At 41.3% G+C, this 24026-nt stretch overlaps 1 protein-coding gene across 1 annotated transcript in view; it reads left to right on the forward strand.

Annotated features, from left to right (window-relative positions):
• The window catches only part of LOC121304304 (zinc finger protein OZF-like), a 727904-nt gene that overhangs the window by 499714 nt on the left and 204164 nt on the right, over positions 1-24026 (forward strand). The window lies entirely within an intron of this gene.

The raw sequence follows: 24026 nt of genomic DNA on the forward strand, positions 1-24026 counted from the left end.
TCACTTGACGTTGTTCTGTATGATTTTGGACCGAACGGCCGTATGTTTTGTACAGTTTTTGTTTGTATGTTGGAACTACTGCACTAAAGTAATGGACAGCTGAGGCACACTTCAAACAGGCAGGCCAGGTGTCTCTTTTTAACAACTGAATGTAAAGCTTGTGTGAATATGTGAATTTGAATATGTTACGTAATTTAGTAATACTTGACCATATACCTGCACAAGGCAAACATTATGGGTTTTTTTTTAAATTACAGATCACACCTTAACCTAGGCTATATCGTATAATGGCCAGATTATTTTGGCTTTATTGGCTGTTTTGATTAGCTCGCCAATAATACTTCCACCAATCAGAAAGTTGCCTACAATGCTTGTACCGATCCCACCCTCTGGCAGACTGGTATTCAGAACAGATTAAAGCGCTGGACGAGGGGAATAATGTGGCAGATGTCACCATGGATATGAGAATGGGAGTGATGAAGCTTGAGAACACTGAAAGTGGACCCGACATTTCCAATGCAGTTAAACAATCAGGAACTGATGATGCGATCAGAAACCGAGAGGCATTCTGATTATGTAGTACTGTAATGCTCTGTTTTTTTTTTGCTTTCTTTTTTTGTCAATTAGTGTGTGGTTGCTTTCCCCCTTATTAAACACACCTGCCATCTTTGTTAATCATGTGGCCAGGTGTTGCTTATCAGAACAGTCCCTTAGCTTCAGATAAAAGGACTCTGAACTTGATATGGAGAAGGGCACACTACAGCAACAGCAGAGGAGAATTTGAGAGCGCGAGAAAGGGAAGTTGAATTGTTGCGTTTGAGAATGCAGTTGACAAGAGAGAAATTGAAAGAGGTTTTTTCTTTGTTTTGGGACTGGGCTAGGCGCTGATTCAGCCACATTTCGGGACTGCTGCGCTGCTTTTAAGTTTCAGCTGTTTTTTAAAAAATCTTTTCTCAAGTTTTAAACTTTTATTTTTTCATTTAAACTGTGTTTAACAGGATATTTTGTAAGTGACTTTTAGAAGAAAGAGGATTCCAAGTAGTTTTTGTTTGTTGTGGGGTTTCACCTTGTTGTATTTTTGAGTCAAACTTTTTAATTTTATTTTTGCACGGTCTAAATTTCGCAAGTTGTTTTTGATAGTTATATTTTTTGGACTTCATTTTTTGGATCTTTTTTTTTTTTTTTTTACTAATGCTACTTTGTGGATCTGTATAATTATTAGTATTATTGCACACTACTTATAAAACCCCCTCTTTAGCCAGTTTTGCTTGCTGCTTAATTGTGATTGTAGTGCCCCCTGTTGGATCTTTTTGTATACATTTTAGTTAAATTGCCTTCCACTGCTCTTTTCACAGAGATCCCTTAGTATTCAACCTTAGATGACTTAACTTCTTTAGAAAATAAAAGGAAATTGTTTGGTAACCCTGTGTTGTCTGTCCTCTGTGTACAATATACCATTACAGTCTGGGATTTCCAAAGAACCTTGGGTATTTAGTCAATTTGAGTTCTCCAACCTCATTATAAACTGGACTGGTGTAAACGGCTACATTTTGCCCCCATTTAATATTTACTGGGGGTCTTACAGTAGGACTGTTCTTTATGTTAAGCATTGTTGTGTTTTTCCAAGGGTTTAATTAAGTAACAGCCAAATGTTAGAACGTTTGTAACCAAATGGTGGATTGTTGCTGCAGATACGACTATCAGTGGAGGCATTGTGAAGGTATCTCAAAGTCAGGGAACAAAACAAAGCGTTCTGCACGTATAAAATGGAGATGACTTTGTCAGTGCTTGCTAGTCTATCAACCCGTTTGAAATGACTTTAAAGCAAATGAAAGCATTTTTGCTTTCGGCTTTATCGTTAAAGATTTCGCATCTGGCAATATTGCCCTACAATTACTGCATGATACTGCGATTGCTCCACTCTTATGTTACACCTTACAATGAAAGCACCTTACAATGAAAGGCTATAAGAACGATAAATACCGTAACTGATTTGAAGGCCTTCTTCTTTGTTGTCCTCCAAGTTGCTGCAGTGACAGATGCTATAACGAGTTACTGTAAATGAGAAACTGTTTCAGCAGACACATTTTATTAGTTAAACATTTATTTGAATGTTTTTGGAATTAAAAGTATAAAACCATTAAAGGGGAATGTCTTTCTGATTGGTTAAGAAATGGTATACCAATGCATACGTGTATCATTGATTCTATTATGACTTGTGCTTAAGGAATATAGGGTACCCTGCTGCTGCACTGCATATAATAAAGCACATTTATTGAAATATGCAAGAGTTCATTAATTAATTCAACAACTGCCAATATGATCTTTAATGGTATTGTACATGATCAATTGAATGACAGCACAATGTGCACAGTAGTATCCCTCCACCCTCAATCCGTACATGCTTTAGCTCTGCTGTCTTTTGCTGAAACATGTCACTCGTCTGTTGGTGCAGACGCCATGTGAGGTTTCAGCAGAGACGCGCGAGTGAAGTCACAGGAGGAATTAACTTGGCTGTGTGGAGTAGTCAGCGCTCCGCCAAATTTTGGAAGTAACCAGCCATAAACAGCTAAAAACCTGAACTTCTATTGCAGACTTAAATATATATTACAAAAGCATACATAAGTGCTACATATTTATTTAAAATAAAAAATAACACAGGTAAATAATGTTATAAATGATATAACACTGAATGTTATAAATTATATATATTTATATATATATATATATATATATATATATAGGGTTTTGCTTGTTTTTTTTCTCAGTTTACAGTACAATCACTGCTGTTTCTTATGTGATGAGATCAAATGTGATCCACGATTTATTTTATTCAGAGTAAAATTTAATTGTCCTGAACTGTCGGTGTACAGTCTATAAAGCAGTAAATGAAATAATAAATTCTTAAACAAGAACCCCAGTCAAATGTATGCGAGTGTCAATCATCTGTAGGGACCCCCATATTAACCAGTCCTGAGGAAAGAAGTAGGCGGGTTCACCATTTTCTTCAGCCGGATTTGCTGAATGCAAGTGTGGGCATTTGTGTGATTTGTCATTCTATTGGATGCTGAGCTCCCTAACAAAGTCACGCCCCAGGGGGAGGGCGTGGTAGTATGCAGGGCATTGGCAGCATGAAGGAATATCCCCTAGAAAGTGTCCTGAGGGCATCAGATGATTCGAGGGCATTTGCCATTTAGTCCCACCTTTCACTTCCAGAGCCTCTTCACTGTCAATCACCTGCCTGTTTGCAATGAGTAAGTTCAAACTTGCCTTTTAAAATCAACCCGTAAATTCTTACAGCAGTTTCTGATTCATTTCATCCTCCACATTTAACTGATACCATGACTGAAGTTAGTATTTAAAATTTGAAACACTGCATCTGAAACACGCTGGTAAATGTAGATGTCGATCATCACTCCATTTGTTAACAATAACAAGTCCAATTTAAGCCCTGACTCATCAGTATTTGTGCCTTGAAGATCAATCCCTAATTCTGCACAAAACGCAAACTGCTGCTTCCCCTTACCACTGTTTCCTGCTCTCGCTCGCTCCACTTGCTAGCAAAGACTGAATAAAAACATAAGAACATAAGAAAGTTTACAAACGAGAGGAGGCCATTCGGCCCATCTTGCTCGTTTGGTTGTTAGTAGCTTATTGATCCCAGAATCTCATCAAGCAGCTTCTTGAAGGATCCCAGGGTGTCAGCTTCAACAACATTACTGGGGAGTTGATTCCAGACCCTCACCGCCAGGCGCCAGTGAAACCAGTGAAGACGCTGCACTTAGTCCAACCGCTCCATCTCCAAGCCCACAAATCACAGGTTAATAGTTCAAAGATGTTTATGTTTCTGAGACATAAGACATTTTTTTTAAATGTTTTAAGGTGGTTACGGTTTCAACCCCCCCCCCCCCCCCCCCCAAAAAAAAAAAAAAATAAATAAAAGTTGGAAAATGTTGTTTTTAATGTTCTGATTGGGGGATTTCTTCCAGACGAAGGGGTTAAGGAAGTCAAAGGGTAATGTGTATATGTTTTAAAGTTTTGAGTGTAATCTATTGTTCCTTTTGTGGCCAGTCCAAAATAAAGCTTCCTTACCCCCACCCCCACCCCGGCACCGCAGGCGTGACAGAGCTGCTAATGGCGCCGAGTAGGCTGCCTAACCCTGAAAGCGCATCACATATTCTTACCCCTCTATCTCCGAGGCCACAAGAGTTTGGTTAATAATTCAAAAACGTATGTTTACACGACACCTACCAATCGTGTAATGTTTGTGTTGTTTGTAGGTAGTTATGGTGTTAACAAAGCGCCCCAAACTAAGTGAGTAGTTTTTCGAGATTTACCATTATACTGTAAATTTACAGTACAATCGTACACCTCGAAAAACTACTCACTTCTAAATCTTTTGTAGTCATTTTTGTATTACTTTAGTATAAATACATGTTAATTTGGATTCATATGTTGTTTTTTTCTGACTTTATGTGAACGAAAAGACACACATTTTCCCATTTTCCCATTGGAAATAGTGATATTTTGAAATATCACTGTCCTGGTCACAAAAGCAAAGTTTGTGGGGAATGATAGCCATTTTCTATACTTTTGAGGCATAAGCAATTAGGAAATAACACTTACTACCCAGGAACAAAAAAATTGTTACACGGTGTAATCTTACAACGATTTCAAAATGGCTGCATTCCTGATGCGCAATCTCTATTAGAGCCAAAGCCGCCCACGCTGTGGGGCAGTAACCAATCCCATTAAACAGCTCTTAAGATAAATTACAAACAAGATCTTTAGAATAAAAGGTGATTTAATCTGTTGGACCGACGAAGCAATACTTATTTTAAAAAACATCTTACCGGGCAATACTGGCGGTTGTTCAATGTTTGCGCCGGCAGCGCTCCTGCATTCCCGCGCCGCCCTCAGCTTGCTCTCGGATCTCTGCAGCCTCCGCTTCAGGCTCCCGTTCTCTCTCTCCTTCCCGGCCATTTCCACTCGGATTTCGTGGAATTTGCCGCCGATCACTCTAGTAATCTCGCACAAGATGGAGTCCACGGCCGCTTTCACGGCGCGCTCGACGGCTGAGGCGAGCTCGCCTTCAAACAACGACACGGGGAAACCGACCTCCATCTTCAGCGCTTTGAGTTCAGATCCAGCGGAATCCTCTTCTTTATTCAGAAACACTGCCTCCAGTTCTGGTTCGCTTTTTATTTTTTTTCCGACGCTCCCAATCGGACGGTATATTCCGCGCGTCTCCTTGAAGGAAAGAACCGTTACCGACGCGCCTCTCTTCACGTGCGCAACCGAGAGCTCTGCGCGCCGCGGTCACCGGGGCGCCTTTCCCGCGCTCGGCCCGTGTTGCCAGATCGGGCTGGTTCCCGCCCACTGGGCTGGTCCGTATCGCGTATGCGGGTAAAAACTGCACTTGCGGGTTCATTATATTTTGGGCTAGTTTTAGGTGTTTGGGCGGGTAATTCATATTTTCTGTCAATATATAAGTGCATCTAAAATAAAGTAAGATTCAATGAGCTGAAGGTAAAATTACGTCACTAAAACACTTTTACACAACTAACGATTGACAATTGCAGAAGCCAATAGCGTTACTGTTTTGCGGTATACAGAGCCAATCGCACGCAGACAAGGGGTGGGGTTAATCATAACCGCTGTTAGATGAGATTGACGTATTGATGAAAAATGGCTAGAGTGTGATAAAAGAAAATGAGAGAAGACGTCCAAATGGGCAATATATATATAGAAAAGAATGGGAGCCTAATTCTGAGCTGAAATTGTGGATTGCTTCTGTAACTGGCGACGAAACAAAATCACGTTGCAAATACGCAATGTACAGATTCGCGCCCACTCAAACGACCTGCTGCAATATCAACGAGGGATATATAATGCTAATATAATCAGCTTCCAGAAATGCTATATCAGCATACCTCTCAACCTTTGAGAGTGAAAATTGGGGGGGGGGGGGCTGGGGGTTAGCCCCCTGACTGAGCTACTGCAGAAAAATGTAAAATGTAAATGGTCTGAGAGTTTTGATCGGGCATTCTGTGAAGCTAAAACCAAAGTAACTTCTTCTAAAGTGTTAGGGCATAATGACCCGACCCTGCCAGTAGTGCTGGCGTGCGATGCATCTCCTGTAGGAACTGGAGCAGTTATTTCACACATGTGTGGGGGTGGCTCAGAGTGCCTCATAGCTTTTTCCTCAGGTACACTGACTAAGAGAAATTACTCACAAATTGAGAAAGAGGCATTGGGTATAATTTTCGGAATTATGCAATTCAAAGAATATTTGTGGGGAAGAAAGTTTACTCCCATGATGGACCATAAGCCTTTAGTTACGATTCTGGGTCCTAAAACAGGAATACCGTCATTGGCCACTGCCCGAATTCAAAAGGTGGGCATTCATGCTATCTGCTTATCAATATGACATCAGGTACAAATGTTCAGAAAAAACATTGCTAATGCAGACACATTGTCCAGACTGCCATTAGATGTAGAAAAACCCTCCACAGCTAAATCCAATATATCGAGTCTCGTTCGCAGATGAGCTGCCAATTACAGCAAAAAGAGACAGCAGCAGAGACCTAACCAAAGATCATGTGTTGAGTAAAGAGAGGTACTACACACTCACAGGCTGGCCACGAACTGTGGATGAGGACGGTCTTACTTCTTACAGTGGCTTGCGAAAGTATTGACCCCCCCTTGGCATTTTTCCTATTTTGTTGCCTTACAATCTGGAATTAAAATTGATTTTTATTTGGATTTCATGTAATGGACATACACAAAATAGTTCAAATTGGTGAAGTGAAATGAAAAAAATAACTTGTTTAAAAAAACTCTAAAAAATAAATAACAGAAAAGTGGTGCGTGCATATGTATTCACCCCCTTTGCTATTACCTCTAAATAAGATCTGGTGCAACCAATTACCTTCAGAAGACACATAATTAGTTAAATAAAGTCCACCTGTGTGCAATCTAAGTGTCACATGATCTCAGTATATATACACCTGTTCTGAAAGGCCCCAGAGTCTGCAACACCACTAAGCAAGGGGCACCACCAAGCAAGCGGCACCATGAAGACCAAGGAGCTCTCCAAACAGGTCAGGGACAAAGTTGTGGAGAAGTAAAGATCAGAGTTGGGTTATAAAAAAATATCCAAAACTTTGAACATCCCATGGAGCACAATTAAAGCCATTATTAAAAAATGGAAAGAATATGGCACCACAACAAACCTGGCAAGAGAGGGCCGCCCACCAAAACTCACGGACCAGGCAAGGAGGGCATTAATCAGAGAGGCAACAAAGAGACCAAAGAAAACCCTGAAGGAACTGCAAAACTCCACAGCGGAGATTGGAGTATCTGTCCATAAGACCACTTTAAGCCGTACACTCCACAGAGCTGGGCTTTACGGAAGAGTGGCCAGAAAAAAGCCATTGCTTAGAGAAAAAAATAAGCAAACATGTTTGGTGTTCGCCAAAAGGCATGTGGGAGACTCCCCAAACATATGGAAGAAGGTACTCTGGTCAGATGAGACTAAAATTGAGCTCTTTGGCCATCAAGGAAAACGCTAGGTCTGGCACAAACCCAACACCTCTCATCACCCCGAGAACACCATCCCCACAGTGAAGCATGGTGGTGGCAGCATCATGCTGTGGGGATGTTTTTCATCGGCAGGGACTGGAAAACTGGTCAGAATTGAAAGAATGATGAATGGCGCTGAATACAGGGAAATTATTGAGGGAAACCTGTTTCAGTCTTCCAGAGATTTGAGACTGGGGCAGAGGTTCACCTTCCAGCAGGACAATGACCCTAAGCATACTGCGAAAGCAACACTCAAGTGGTTTAAGGGAAAACATTTAAATGTCTTGGAATGGCCTAGTCAAAGCCCAGACCTCAATCCAATTGAGAATCTGTGGTATGACTTAAAGATTGCTGTACACCAGCAGAACCCATCCAACTTGAAGGAGCTGGAGCAGTTTTGCCTTGAAGAATGGGCAAAAATCCTAGTGGCTAGATGTGCCAAGCGTATAGATACATACCCCAAGAGACTTGCAGCTGTAATTGCTGCAAAAGGTGGCTCTACAAAGTATTGACTTTGGGGGGGGGGGGTGAATACTTATGCACGCTCAAGTTTTCTGTTTTTTTGTTTTATTTCTTGTTTGTTTCACAATAAAAAATATTTTGCATCTTCAAAGTGGTAGGCGTGTTGTGTAAATCAAATGATACAAACCCACAAAAAATCAATTTTAATTCCAGGTTGTAAGGCAACATAATAGGAAAAATGCCAAGGGGGGGGGGGGGTCAATACTTTCGCAAGCCACTGTTTTTCAATCGGAAAACAGCTAACTGTAGAGAACAGCTGTGTTTTGTGGGGATTTCGAGTGGTAATTCTGGAAAGCTTGCAATCAAGAATGTTAATAGAATTACACGAACAGCACCAAGGCATTGTGAAAATGAAAATGTTAGGTCAGTTTGTTTTGGGGGCCAAGCTTAGATGCTGCTATAGAAACTGAATGTAAGGCATGTGGAATGTAGGTGGGCAGCAGGAACTTACCGGCTGTAGCGTCTTGGCACTCTGCAGGTGGGCTAGTGGAGTGGCAAAGGATACATATTGATTACGCAGGGGAAGACAAACACACTTTTCTGGTGGTTATCGATGTATATTCTAGGTGGCCTGAAGTAGTGCTTGTACCAAATGTCACTTCAGCAAAAACAATTGAGGTATTGAGGGAGTTATGTGCTGCCTGTGGGTTGCCGGAGGAGATCGTCTCCGACAATGGGCCTCAGTTTACTTCCGAGGAGTTTCTACAATTCCTCAGGCTGAACGGTATTAGACATACTCGATCCGCTCCGTACCAGCCAGCTTCAAACGGTGCTGTGGAACGATGGTGCAGACATTTAAACAAGCTTTTGAGAAAAGTAACAAACCCGGCTTGTCGGTACAGCATCGAGCTGCAAATTTTCTGTTAGCTTACAGATTGACTCCGCAGTCGACAACAGAGCAGAGCTGTTTTTAAAGAGACAGCTGTGCACGCTTTTCTCATTGCTGAGACCGAACATATCACAACACATGCAGCTTCAACAACAAAAACAAATGCAGTGGCGGAATGCAAATTCTAGATCTACACTCAGGTCTCTGCTTCCTGAACAACGTGTACAGGTAAAAGATAACAGGGGAGGAGGAAACAAATGGCAAAACAGGAAAATTAAGAAGGTACCCGGTCCAGTAGCGTACATGGTTTTGGGAGCAGGTAAACTCGTAAAGAGACCGAAGGAGTACGAAAATAACTCAGAGCACGGAGATTGCGATCCGCTATAGCTATTACTGTTGTTTTTAGTAACCCAGTTTACTCTAATATTCTACAGTGCTGAATTACCATCGCTGTGCACTCGTATTGTGAAAAGTCCTGTAACTCCCATCCATAAAACGGACGCGGAGTACTTCACTCGCCGATTCGTGTGTCTTCTTTGATTAGTGCACGTTTTATGTGGACTGACACTTTATTATTGATTTGTATCACGTTATGTTAGCTTCTCTTCCTTGTTAGATGGCCATCCTGGGGTTTGTGTTTGCCTGTGCAGGAGTGGGAACGCAGCGGTTTGGCGCTTGGAACGATGCGTACGAGAGGGTGAAAGTGACCAGTGAATGGAGCATCCCGACTCAGTGCTGTGCTGATATGCCAGTGATGAATGGACGTGAGCGGCTAGAGTGTGTTTAACTTGGCTTTCGGAAATGAAACAGAATAGGCTATACTGTGATGCTGGTTTATCTATCTCTGTGTTCCCTCCCCTGCATGACAGTCTGTGTTTACTGACCGCAGTGTTTTGTTGTTTATCAGTACTGTTTTGTTTCATGACAATGTGTCCTCCCCTTTTACTCGCTGGGTAACAACCTTGTTGCACTGGCACTTTGTATGATTCATGACCTCCATTGATTTGAACCTTGCTTACCTGTTTTGAAGTCTAATTACTTGCATGTGAACAGAATGATTGTCTCATTATAGAAGTGCTTTTTAAACACCCTGCGGCTACTTTAGGATTTTTAAAATGAACTAACCCTTTTAAAATGAATTAGTGTGATTTACCCATGAGTTCCTGTGTCGTTAATAAAGTCCTTGAGTCCCTGTATCATCAATAGAGCCCTAATGGAATGCCCAGGGCCCCTAAATCAATGCAGACCCCAGGGCCCCTGAATCAATGCATCCCCCAGGGTTTCTGAATCAATGCAGCCCCCAGGGTTTCTGAATCAGCCCCCAGGTCCGGGAGTTAACATTTCATTAGGCAGGTTGTGTGCTTATGCAGTTTAATCTCACACAGTAAGCTAAGCAACAATATCTAATTTTCTTGTTTGAAATGTATAATCCATAGACAGTCATTATCACCTCCTGGTTACCATTTTACACACAGGTGTTCCATAACTTTTAGAAAACCCACTGATGAAAATGGGATTGTCTGCTGTCCTACAGGAATGTTTGCTTTCTTTTCAACACAAAACTGTTTCACTTCAGAGAAACTAACTGGCAAAAAAAAAAAAACCTTTTTACCCAGAGCAGTTCATTGAGTTGCTGGTTGGTAAACACTGTTCTACATCTCGGTGGAAACGCCATTGTTTATAATCAGCATTTAAATATCTTGCATTGTGAAAAGATGACCCGAGATGATTGGAATGACTCTACTTGGGATTCTTTGCTGCTGCAGGTGAGTTTTTGCACTAAATATTTTCAGTTTCTTCAAATGCATACACAGCACAAATACTGGGAACTTCCTCACAGGATTTGCTTGCTTGAAGGAAAAACAAACTGTTTGAAACTCATAGTCACTCAAAGCTGGCTGAGTGACCACGATTCATTTGCTGTTGGATTCCTGTGCAAAGTAACTGTTGACAATTGTCATGGAAGTTTTCAGGTTATGACTCTTCCTGTAGATTAGAAACTCAGTGAGGCAGCTAAGGTTGAATCAAACAAGGTTTATTAGCAAAGGTTTGCAAACCTGAGAACACACTCAACACACACAAGTGTTAGGAAACCGAGCAATGTTCTGACTACGCAGAGCAAGTGAGCCAATCACAGAAGCTTAACTCAATATTAGTGGATAGCAACAACTTGGAAGATTAAAATGAGACCAATCATATGTAACAATAACAACTTATCTAAATTGCAAGCATCCTACAATAAGAACTATTCTAACTAAGTCGGTGACATTTCTGTGAAGAGCCACAGATGCAGCTTGTGGTTTCTAAATAAAGAGAACTTCCTCTTTCGAGCTGGCAGTCAGTATCTTTCCATCCCTTATATGGGCCACTTGCCCTGCAGCAAGAAAGAGGAAGTATGTTCAAAAACAACTACCAGTACATAATACATTATTATTATATGATACCTAAATCTTATAACCCGTAACAGCATTTAAACCTGAGCATGGAAACCCTAAACAATCATACCAGTAGCAACACTGTAATTTTCCCACCACACATTGTTTTAAACAATCATTGTACAAAAAAGTTCTGCAGGAATTCTGTGCAGGAATTTTCCTGCACTGTATAAAATATGCTGTCCTGTGGGAATATTATTTATAAAGGAAATGGGCTGCAAGATTTTTCCTGCAAAAATGCATGCGGGCATGTTCTACGCCAGATTGTCACTATCAAGAGAGCTGCAAACAACACTTTACAGGCAAGAGTCTCTCATGGCCAGCTGCACCTGCACTTACCTGAGCATCTGAAATGGAAGCATCGTCACATGCTTCCATTCTGAACTACACAAGAGTCAGGTTCGGTTTCTGTTCATGTCTCTGGCGCTGGTGGTTTAGCTTTTCTGTTGTACAAAACCTCCAAACGTAGCTGTCTTTTTGCTACATCAAATTCACTCTGCTTTTAGCACATATTTTCGATGACTGAAAAGTGAAAGTCTCACGGGAACAAACATAACAGTGAAGGGTCTTAGACACTATTTGGTTATGTTATTAAGGTTTGAAGGTTTGAAATAAACTGTAAATAAAATATATATTTTTTTATGTTTAAATAATAAACCCTGGCAGCAGGGGCGTAGCCAGGATTTTATTTCGGGAGAATATGGAAATGGTAACTTTAAGGCGAGTAATCACAGCGGTACAATTGGCAACCTGATTTTTTTATTCGTGCATTGATGTTTTATTTTTCGAAAAATAAAGAACTTTTTTCCGCCCAATAACCAAATACACTATTATGCAAAATAGTTAAAAAAAAAAAGATTCAGTTTAGAACACTTGAACTTTTAATATGCAAACCAGATTTCAATTTCACATTATGATAACACTGTGTAACACTTTTTTTTTCGTTCCTGGGTAGTAAGTGTTATTTCCTAATTGCTTATGCCTCAAAAGTATAGAAAATGGCTATTATTCCCCACAAACTTTGCTTTTGTGACCAGGACAGTGATATTTCGAAATACCACTATTTCCAATGGGAAAACGGGCAAATTTGTAAAGTCAGAAAAAAACAACATATGAATCCAAATTAACATGTATTTATACTAAAGTAATACAAAAATGACAACAAAAGATTTAGAAGTGAGTAGTTTTTCGAGATTTACGAATTGTTATACAGTGTATTCATACCTGTCCAGTACAAACGCCCTTCTCAGCAACGAAGTCTTCAATCCCACTTTGGATCAAACTCTGCAACAAAGTTTCAATTCTCGATAGAATCAACCATCCACAACAGGATCCACAGCAGCGCCCGTCCGCTCTGTCCTCTTCATTGAATCTTTAGCTAGCAGGTAGCAGGGCACAGTTTCTTTTGGATCCTGTGGTTTTAGGTGTACAGCAGACCCAGACTGGTTTGTCTGCTAACAGTCGCTGTAAGTTTTATGGCAGTACTCTGGACCGGCATCAATCTCTTTGGTTGTGGTCATTAACTCGCTTGCAGCTTGCTTCCTTGTCTTGGGTCCATTCCAGGCCCGTCTTGACTCCGTTTTTAGGCAGAGTCCTGGAGTTGCAGCTTTGCTTAGCAGAGTGACAGCAACCTGTGGAGTGCAAAATTTTCAACTTCGCTTTGATTTTTAAAGTCTTTTCACTCTGCTGAATAGCCACTTTCATGATATTATTTGTGTATTTTGCCTTTTCAGCTCTTGTAGATCTTGGAGATTCATCCTTTTTGTGCTTCCTCTCGTCCAGCAGCTTATAGTTGCAGCTGGGACTGGTTGACATCTATACTTTATGTCTTCCTTACACCAAACCACTTGAGTTTGCAGTTTCGCTGTCTCTTCAATGTCCTTTCAGCCTCACCCAGTCCAGATGCCTCCCTCCTAGCCCTAATCATCTTCAGTTCAGTATTCCTGCCAGGAAAGAGGGGCCCTATTTCTTAAGACACAGGAGTTTCATTAATTAGTCCAGTTATATCATTAATACATGTTCATGTATTATTATATTCAGGGAGTATGTCCTACAGTTCACACATCAACAGTATGTCAGTCCCTACACAAAGCTAGCCTGTATGGACGGGTGGCAAGTAAGAAGCCATTACTCAAAAAACCTCATCTTAAAAAGCACGTATGGAGTTTGTGAAAAAGCAAGCAGATGATACTGCAGACATGTGGAAAACGGTTTTGTGGTCAGACGAGACAAAAATTGAACTTTTCGGTCTAAATTCCAAGCATTATGTCTGGCGCAAGCACAACACTGCACTTCACCCAGTCAACACCATCCCAACTGTCAAGCATGGTGGTGGTAGCATCATGTCTTGGGGATGCTTCTCTTCAGCAGGGACTGGGAAGCTTGCCAGAATAGAGGGGAGAATGGATGGTGCAAAGTACAGGCTAATCCTTGAGGAAAACCTGTTTGAGTCAGCCAAGCCTCTGAAACTGGGGAGGAAATTCACATTTCAGCACGATAATGACCTGAAGCACAAAGCCAAACCCACACTGGTGTGGTTGAACAAGAAGAGAATGAATGTTCTTGAGTGGCCCAGTCAAAGTCCTGACTTGAATCCAATCGAAAAGTTATGGCGAGAAACTCTTTCCACAGTAAACACAGCAACATGGTTTCTCTCCTGTGTCAGTTCGCTGGTGTATTTTTAAATTCCCTAACCTTGTGAAACCTTTCCTAGAGTCAGGATATATTCCAGCGCCCGCCCTCTCTTTAGCTGCTGGAATGGAACCTGGAAAATATCAACAGGAAAGAAAGTAAGAGGCACTGCTTTTTGGCTGGGTGCTGGAGTGGATTCAAGCATGTGGATTTCAGCTGTGAGGCTTGCACTGGGTTACACCAGCTTAAAAACACAAAGTTAAACATAAAGCCTTCACTTTAAGTGTAAAAGCAGTCAGTAAGGAATGATACATATATTGTTACACTGAACATTTATAATGATATATACAGTACTTTGGTGTCGCCCCCCCCCCCCCCCCCCCCAAGAGCAATGGTAACTGTGACAGTTTAATCAGTCTTTGGAGATTAACACTGCCAATTATCAAATTAAATTAACTTCCTTTTTAATATATGTATTTAGTTATATATTGTGAAACGGTGTATATAATGGATTAAAATTGAGGGCATGGATATTAAATTGCGATTTAATTAAAGTAGTGTGTGTTTACCTGTATTAGGAGGTCAGAAGTCGGGGGGGTGGGGGGTCAGTAAAAGAAGAGATGACAGTTTTAAACAGGAAGGAGTGGACCAAGTGGTCATGTTGGGCACTGCCGTAACTGATACCGGATTCTTTATTTTAATCTTGCAAGTACTTCTAAATAACCTCTGAATTATTTATTATCTGTGAAAGCGGATGCACATTTTGGACACGGCACAATGTATCCTATTCCATTGGGATTTATTTACAATATATTTTTGCATTTTAAGGAATTTACCTGTTTTTGAAACTGCCCTTGCTATTAATGTTCAATTGGTCTCTGCATCTTATTTATAAGTACAACTCTTGAAATGGAACACTGCTTTTCACTTTTTTTCACTGCTCTGCAAATGACACTGCCATAGGAAGTGACTTGAACCCTGAGTGGATCAAATTTAATGATAGTCTGCGGGATAACGCCGCACGCTGCATCTATATCTGATGTTCACCAGTTGCGAATCTTATCTTGAACTGCAGAGTGGTGCAGGAAAAACAAACAGCTAGTAATGTAACCCATGCTTCCTCCCTCACTCCCTCTCAAGCACACTGTGGATATCACGCAATCTAGAATGACGATGTCACAGTTACTGGGAGTCACTCACCTGCTAGACTGCATTCTGACTGGGAGCGCCCGTCTTCCTTTCCACCTCCTGGAGTGCTGTTGGGAGAGCCTTCCTCTCCAGCGCCTCGCTCTCTCACGCAGATCCTCTCCAGCACCACGCTACACTCCCGCAGGCGTACAGGCTCCAGCTCAGGGATGTTTGGTTTGAAGTACTTGGATTTTTCTTTCCCTGGTTCCATGTGCTCAGGGGGCTCCTGTGTAATAGAGTCAGTTTCCAGCATCTGTTGTTTCACAGGAAGAGGTTCCTCTTCAGCTTCAATGTCAGCGCCCTCCATCAGACAGCAGTCACATTGCATCTCACAGAGCTCCTGTTTAATGGGGAGGGAAGCCAGCCCAGAGCACTCCACTGTAAAGGAGACGAGTTCTCGTTCTGGGAACTCCTCTTTAATCTGGACAGAGTCCATCTTCACACTCTCCATGGCAGCACACGACAATCTGTTTTGTAGCTGCAGGGAAAAAAAGGATTTCTTTATTTAAATACAGTGTTACTAAGGCAGTGGTTCCCAACCTGTGGTCTGTGAGTAAACTCCAGGTGGTCCACAAACAACTCCCAAAATTCAGTTACTCAGTTCATGCAAAAACCCATTTCTACACAATCACGTGTTGTGCTGCTACAATATGTATTACTATGCAACACAACAAACAGCTTTAACCACGTGACATATCATTATAAGATACATATGTAATCTGCATTCTTCCCCTTTGTCTATTTTCTTTTATTATGGGTGTGTTTATAAATCAATACTTATTGCAGCTCCCTTCTATGCAATACCAAGCATCACCATCAAAGCCGCCATTAACTGAAACAGATTTCTAATGTTAAACAAATACCAACTGAATAACACACACATTATGAAGCACATTTATCTTGTCAAAATTACAGACCTCTTGTTGTTTTTAGCTAGCATTATTTACATTGTTGTTTTTTGGGGGGTTTCTTTACATCTAGCATTCATGTAAATGCACCTCTTTCTAATCTGTGCTCCCTCTACTGTCTGTGTTCACTGTCAGGCTGTCCCAGCCCTTTCATTATTTGTCAAGAGGTTTTGTCAAACAAAACTCTTTAAACCTGTAAAATTGAGACCCTGTTTATCTACAAAGCATTCAGAATGTGAAAAAATAATAAACATTTCAAACAAAAGAAACAGAAACTTTGCCATCAGCAACTTTCAATGCGCAAAATGACCCAATTCTTTGCTGAGCTGGTAGCGAAGATTCAAGTCCAGGAATCTCATTAAGTTAGCTGCGTTGTATAAATACTTTTCTTTCTGCATGTACATATACATATACACATAAACATTACTTTCAAAATGCTGTTGTAAAAAAATGTGTGCAAGTGGTACGTGTGAAAACTCCAAACCTCAAGGTGGTCTGATTGAAAAAGGTTGAGATCCATGCCCTGAAGGTTTCGAAACGTGTTATCGAGAGTGATGGGGGGACTAATATAATAGTTTGGTTTATACCCTGTATGAGAAGACAGGCAGGACAGAAGAGGAGGAGGTGTAGCGCTATACATAATAAACAGTCTTGAAGCACAGGTGCGGCATATCAGTAGTTTACCTGCCTCTCAAAATAGTAACTAGGCCTTGTGCGAGTGACACTCACTGTAACCGTGAACCACATGCTATTGTGATTATTACTGTACTGGCGATAGAGCCAAGGTTTATTATATAATAATAATAATAATAATAATAATAATAATAATAATAATAATAATAATTTATTGATTTTATATAGCGCCTTTCGGGGATCACAAAGCTCTTTACATACATAAATGACAATAATCAAAAACAATAAAAGCAGCAATGAAACAGCACTATAAGACAATTACAAGAATAAAAATATAAACAGATAAAAACACACGGAACTGAAAGCAATTTAAAAAGCCATAGTAAAAAAAAAAACATGTGTTCGTGCATGCTGATCGAGTGTGTTTCATATATAACAGTGCATTGCTGTAATTAAATTAGGGGGCTTGCATTAATGAAGTTACCGTTTCTGTACCTGTAGAACAAGGGTTTTGTTGGGTAATTCTCCAATAGAAGGGGTAATGCTGACTTTACTGGTAATAGTTAAGGACAAAAAAATATTAATTAAACAATATCGCAGTTTAAGGCTCATGTTTGTAAAGATGGTCTGCATGCAGATTAAACAAATCAGTATAAATGAGAAGAAACATGTTTAACGTAACATATATGAATGTTTAATTGTAAAAGTATGAATGTTAAATAATAGTTTATTTTTTGTATAAAATGATTCCAGGTGCAAATGTTTGTTGAATGATGAATCCTGTTAGCAGCAGGCGTAGCTGCAGATTATTTAATGCCCTGTCTTTCTTAGGAAGGAGAGAGGATTATTATGTCATTCAGTGTATTTACAACCTGGTAGTCGGCGAGCATCAGTTGTCGTTTGAAAAATGTGTGTGTCGTGTCCAATGCTAAAATAAACTTTTATACCAATGAACGCCACACAGGGACTGCTTGCTATTAAAAACTGCGAGCTGTGATTGAGGGTGGGGGTAAGCTCGTGTCTATCACCCCGGTACAGACTCAAATATGTTGTCAACACCATTAAACATAAAAACACCGTTACCATATGATTTATTCATTTACCCAGCGATTTTTAGATTAATTGAACCGGTCTTGTTGATGCTGCCATGCCGTGTTCATTTGGCAAACAGAGGACCTGACAGACCTGTGCAAACAACGAAACTGTAATTAATAATAATAATAATAATAATAATAATAATAATAATAATAATAATAATAATAATAATAATAATAATAATAATAATAATAATGTACTTACCACGCCTTACAAATATGGTTTAATTAAATAAAAATAAACTGTGCCCGGCTCAGTGTTTAACCGGTGCTGTTTGAGATGCAGCAGGTCGGTCTTTGCAGATGGATTTTGCGCGCTTGCCCTAAACCGCGTCTCAGCTGCTTTGTCGCGCTTCACAAAGGCAGAGCGTCCATTCCCGGGGGGGACATGCACTGTTCAAAACTAACAGGAAGAAAGTTCACTTTATATTTTTAATATAACGCTGTAATACATACAGTACTGTATCAATGCATCGTGGAGTTTTATTAAACTCGGTAATCGGTTCTCTTTTGCAATTGTAGTTTTTGTTTTGTGCTTTGGAAACATGAAGAAAAAAATGCATATAATTGAATTAGAGTAAACCTGACACACACGAGCAAGATGGGACGAATGGCCTCCTCTCGTTTGTAAACGTCCTTATGTTCTTGCCACAATACCGCTGTACTACAGTATACTGCGCGTAGCACGCATTTTAAAATGAATTCAAATAAACACACGCAACCTGTGTATTTAAATTATACGAGTTTGAAACGTGTTCCTCTTTGCCCTCCTTTTAGAACTACAATACCCATCTGTTTCAAGCTTATGGGGAGTCTCCAGAATGCAAACAATAACAAATACCACTTTATTTTCTACAGTCAGTTGTTACAACACCCGCTTTCTCTGCTCTCATATGTGTGTGTGTGTGTGTCACACTGTTGTAGCTATTTGCAGGCTGCAGAAAAGAGAGAGACGCTGGACAATCCTTTGTCTATTTATTATTATTATTATTATTATTATTATTATATATTATTATTATTATTATTCCCTGGACGCTCTCTCAGCACCAAGGCCAGAGTCTTGCTCTGACAGCAACACGGCAACCATGGTAACCAGCACATCATCATCAACAACAAGGGCTCTGCGGCGCTTTCTTATAGGCTTAGTCCGCCCCTTATGCAAATGTAATCAGGTTTCAGACATCCCATTGGCTCTCAGCCGCACAACAGGACCAATGGGCACAGACAGACCGACAAACAACCAATGAGAACAGACCGGTGAATACAAACGGGGAGGAATAACACACACAGCATGCAAACAGGCAGGGAATGCCGCACATGAACACAAATACACGGCTGCAGCGAACCAGTGAGTCCACTTGAAACAGCCCTCTCTGACCGTCAATCACTGAGCATATATGAAAAAAGCTGCCCTATCAGGGTCCTGCTGTGAGGGGGAAGTCCCTCCCCCCTCCTGTTGAAGAGGGACGTCCTCACAGTAACATATCACCATTTTCTTTCGAAATCAGAGGTCAGATGGAGACTCGACCTCGAAGGGTAATGGTTGTCATTCTCTTTCAGGAACCAGGGTTATGGTAATAACCTTATGTTCCCTTTCAATTGGAATGACAACTATTACCGAATGGGAATCTGTAGCAAAGCTGTCGTGGCTCCAGATTAGCGATAGCCTCAGAACCCTCATGACTCCTAAGGGCATGCCGTCTGCAACACCCTAGAGCCCAGAGAGGGTCTCGCTCAGTTCGCAACATCAAGGCGGTAAACACGCAAATGTCTGACTACCTGTCCATGTAGCAGCATTGTAGAGCTCATCTAAGGAGGCGTGTGCTGTCTACGATCCTCCTCTGACTCGTGCGGGGGAGGTCTGAAAGTTTCCAAAACCACTGATTGGTTAATATGGAATGAGGATACCACCTTTGGCAAAAAGGATGGATTTGTTCTTAATGTTACCCGCGAGTCACTTCCAGTGAAAGCCATACATGTTTCATCGATGGACAGCGCATGAAGCTCACTTACTCGTCTGGCAGATGTAATGGCTATTAAAAACGCCACCATCAAGGAAACAGGGTGCAGTTCTGCTGTCGCCATGGGCTTGAACGGGGGACCCGTAAGGGCTCGCAGTACCAGTTCTAGATCCCACTTGGGAACATTACTTTTCATGGGAGGACAAAGCCTCCGAGCCCCTTTAAGAAATTGCACTGCCAGGAAAGTCAGTTTTGTCGTGGCACACTGATATTGCTGCCAGGTATACCTTCACAGTGGACGCTGATTTCCCTGCGTCAAACAGGTGCTGTAAGAAGGTTAATATCATCTCAATGGGGCAGGTCACCAGTCTTGGAAAACTTTCCATTTGTATGAGTACTGGGCTCTAGTGCTTGGCACCCTAGCAGACTGTAGTGTTTCTACTACTGCATCTGGCAAACCTCGTCTGAATAGACAGCTCCGTTCAACGGCCTGACCCAGAGTTGGAGCTGGACTGGGTGTAGGTGCCATAATAGCCCCTCCGCTTGGCTCAGGAGGTCCTTGTGCAGCAGGAGCTGCCACGGCTGATCCAACAACATGTCGGAGAGGAGAGCAAACCAGGGGCGTCTTGGCCATCTGGGTGCAAACAGCAAAATCTATGCTCTCTCCACCCTGATCCTCTCTAGTGTCAGGAGTATTAATGGTAGTGGAGGGAACGCATACAAGAGCCCCTGTGGCCAGGGGTGAGGTAGCACTTCTACTCCCAGGGGGCAAGAGTGGACTCGGCTGTGGCAAAAAGGTTGACTCGTGCAGTACGAAACCTCTCCCAAATCTGTTTCACCACTTGAGGATGCAGCCTCCACTCCGAGGAGGTCTGCTGCCTTGTTGTCCACACCGGGGAGGTGAACCGCCCTGATGGAATGCAAGTTTCTGTGCATCCAGGACAGGAGTCTGCGCGTGGTGTGGTGAAGGACCGGCAAGTGCAGGCTGTCTTGGTGATTTATGTAGGCTACCACTGTGGTGTCAGAAAACAGAGGACATTGGGGGAACACAGCAGCAGCTCAAAGTCAAACAGCCGCGTATGTTTTTCTGATAACAAACAAGCTGAAACTCGGAGCAGCTGATTCAAATTCAGCGCCGTTTTGAGACACGGGCGAGGGGAGGAGCCAACAGCACAGCAGAACAATGCAGTTAAACGAGGCAGTCTTCCCAGCGACAGCGAGTGGAAGCGACAGCGAGTGGGAGAAGTACAGGCGTGGAAAAGTACAGAGCAGTTTCGAAGCAGGTTGAAAGCAGGTTGACGGCTGTAGAAGAAACTAAACTTAAAAAAAAAAAAAAAACCTCAACATGGTCTTCAAGCCAGTAATCTGTGACACCTGCTTGATGTGGGAAATCCGAGAAAACCCAGCCGAGCTAAACCAAGTGTGCGTAAAGTGCCGCGCGATCCAGGGTTTGCATAAACTAGTAAGTATGCTAGAAATGGAGCTGGAAGAAGTGAGACAGCAACAGGATCTTGAGGAACTGGCACACCCACAATTCATGGAAGTCTGCATCACCCCTAACAGACTGAAAGCCACCAGGGAGATAGAAGGTCAGAACAGCTGGGTTCAGGTAGGCAGAAGCAGGGAAAAAAAGAAACTTCGTCAAACACAACCACCAGAAATCAAAACAACCAACAGATTTGAGTCACTTCAGAATTTTGATGAGCAGAACCAACAACAAGAGAATGAAAGGAACAACATCCAGGACCCTATTGACAGTGGTGACCAGACAGCAAAAAGAAGGGAGGTCATGATTGTTGGGGACTCCATATTGAGAAACACAGCAAGTTCAATTCGCAGTTTGGACCCCCTTACTACAACAGTGTGCTGCCTTCCGGGAGCCTCGGTCAAGCACATCACTGAGAACGTGGACAGGCTCCTAGAACGAACAGGAGACGACCCGGTAGTAGTCGTCCACATCGGTACAAACAACATTGGAAGAGACAGACCAAAATCCCTGCAAAACAAATTCAGAGAGCTAGGAAGGAAATTAAAAGAGAAAACCAAAACTGTGGTATTTTCTGGTATACTACCCGCACCTTGCAAAGGACCATATGGACAGCTGGAAATAATTAATCAAAACGAATGGCTGAAGACGTGGTGCACACGGGAAGGCTTCACCTATCTTGATCATTGGACCACATTCTACAACGAGGACTATCTGTATAGACGGGATGGACTGCATTTAAATAACAAGGGAACTAGTCTACTCGGAGAAAAGATCCTCGAGCAGGTTCGGAAGCATTTAAACTAGAAAGGAAGGGGGGAGAAATCAACAAAAAAACAGAAGGGAGACCGCATCAAAACAAGAACAACAACTCAGGTAAGACAACCATTAAATGTATTTATCTAAATGCTAGAAGTATCAGAAACAAAATTCTAGAACTTGAAGCTACTGCACTAACAGGTAACTATGATGTGATAGGTGTTACAGAAACGTGGTTGTCTGAGAGTGATGGGGACGAATATAATATTTGTGGGTATACACTGTATAGGAAAGACAGGCAGGACAGAAGAGGAGGAGGGGTAGCGCTATACATAAGAAACAGTCTTGAAGCCCAGGTGTTAAACCTGGACAAAGAAAATAAAACCGAATCAATATGGGTCAGAATAACAGACAAAAATTCAAAAGGCATAATAATAGGAGCATGCTATAGACCGCCAGATTCAGACGGTGAGCAAAATAATCTGTTATACAATGACATTAGAAATGTGTGTAGCAAAGGAGAAGCCATACTAATGGGGGATTTCAACTTCCCCCAAATAAAATGGGAAAACCCGGTGGGTAGCGCGAAGGATGAAATAGAAATGGTGGAAATGACAAATGACTGCTTCCTAACACAATTTGTGAAGGCACCCACTAGAGGGGAGGCATGCCTTGATTTAGTCTTTTCAAATAGCGAAGATAGAATAACTAAAACAGAGGTCAGAGAACCACTGGCAAACTCAGACCACAACATGGTCTCATTTGAAGTGTTTTTTAAATCCCCAAAAGTAAAGACTAAAGTTAAGGTTTACAATTTTAGAAAAGCAAACTATGAAGGCATGAAACAGAGACTAACAGAAGTAGATTGGAGTAAAATAGAGAAAACACCCACAGAAGAAGGATGGTTGTTCTTCAAAAATGTAGTACTAGAGGCACAAAACAATTATATCCCTAAAGTAGACAAATCTAAATGTAAAACTAAATTGCCAAAATGGTTTAATAGATCAATTAAAAAAAATATTCAGCGAAAAAAGGCACTTTACAGAGCATTAAAAAAGGACCAAAAAGAAAGTACGCAGAAAGAGTACACAGAACTGCAAACGCAAGTCAAAAAGGAAGTTAGAAAGGCCAAGAGAGAAATAGAAATAAACATTGCTAAGGGAGCTAAAACCAATTCCAAAATGTTTTTCCAATATTACAACAGCAAGAGAACATTCAAAGAGGAGATTAAATGTTTAAGAGATACAAATGGCAAAATCGTAGATGAAGAAAAAAAAAATAGCAAATATATTAAATGATTACTTTTCACAAGTTTTTACAAAGGAAGATACTGACAACATGCCCCACATGTCATCCAGTTCCTATCCAGTTTTAAATAACTTTAGCATAACTGAGGCAGAAGTGTTAAAGGGACTAGGAGCTCTTAAAATAAACAAATCCCCTGGGCCGGATGAGATCCTCCCAGTAGTACTCAAAGAAATGAAAGAAGTAATTTACAAACCGCTAACCAAGATCATGCAGCAGTCTCTTGACACAGGGGTGGTACCGACAGACTGGAAAATTGCAAACGTAATACCGATCCACAAAAAGGGAAACAAAACTGAACCAGGTAACTACAGACCAGTAAGCCTGACTTCTATTATATGCAAACTTATGGAAACTATAATAAGATCCAAAATGGAAAATTACCTATATGGTAACAGGGTACTGGGAGACAGTCAGCATGGTTTTAGAAAAGGGAGATCGTGCCTAACTAACTTGCTTGATTTTTTTGAGGATGCAACATCCATAATGGATAATTGCAAAGCATATGACATGGTTTATTTAGATTTCCAGAAAGCTTTTGACAAAGTCCCGCACAAAAGATTAATTCTCAAACTGAACGCAGTTGGGATTCAAGGAAACACATGTACATGGATTAGGGAGTGGTTAACATGTAGAAAACAGAAAGTACTGATTAGAGGAAAAACCTCAGAATGGAGTGTGGTAACCAGCG

Source organism: Polyodon spathula, chromosome 37 (assembly GCF_017654505.1).
Source record: "Polyodon spathula isolate WHYD16114869_AA chromosome 37, ASM1765450v1, whole genome shotgun sequence".
NCBI lineage: Eukaryota > Metazoa > Chordata > Actinopteri > Acipenseriformes > Polyodontidae > Polyodon > Polyodon spathula.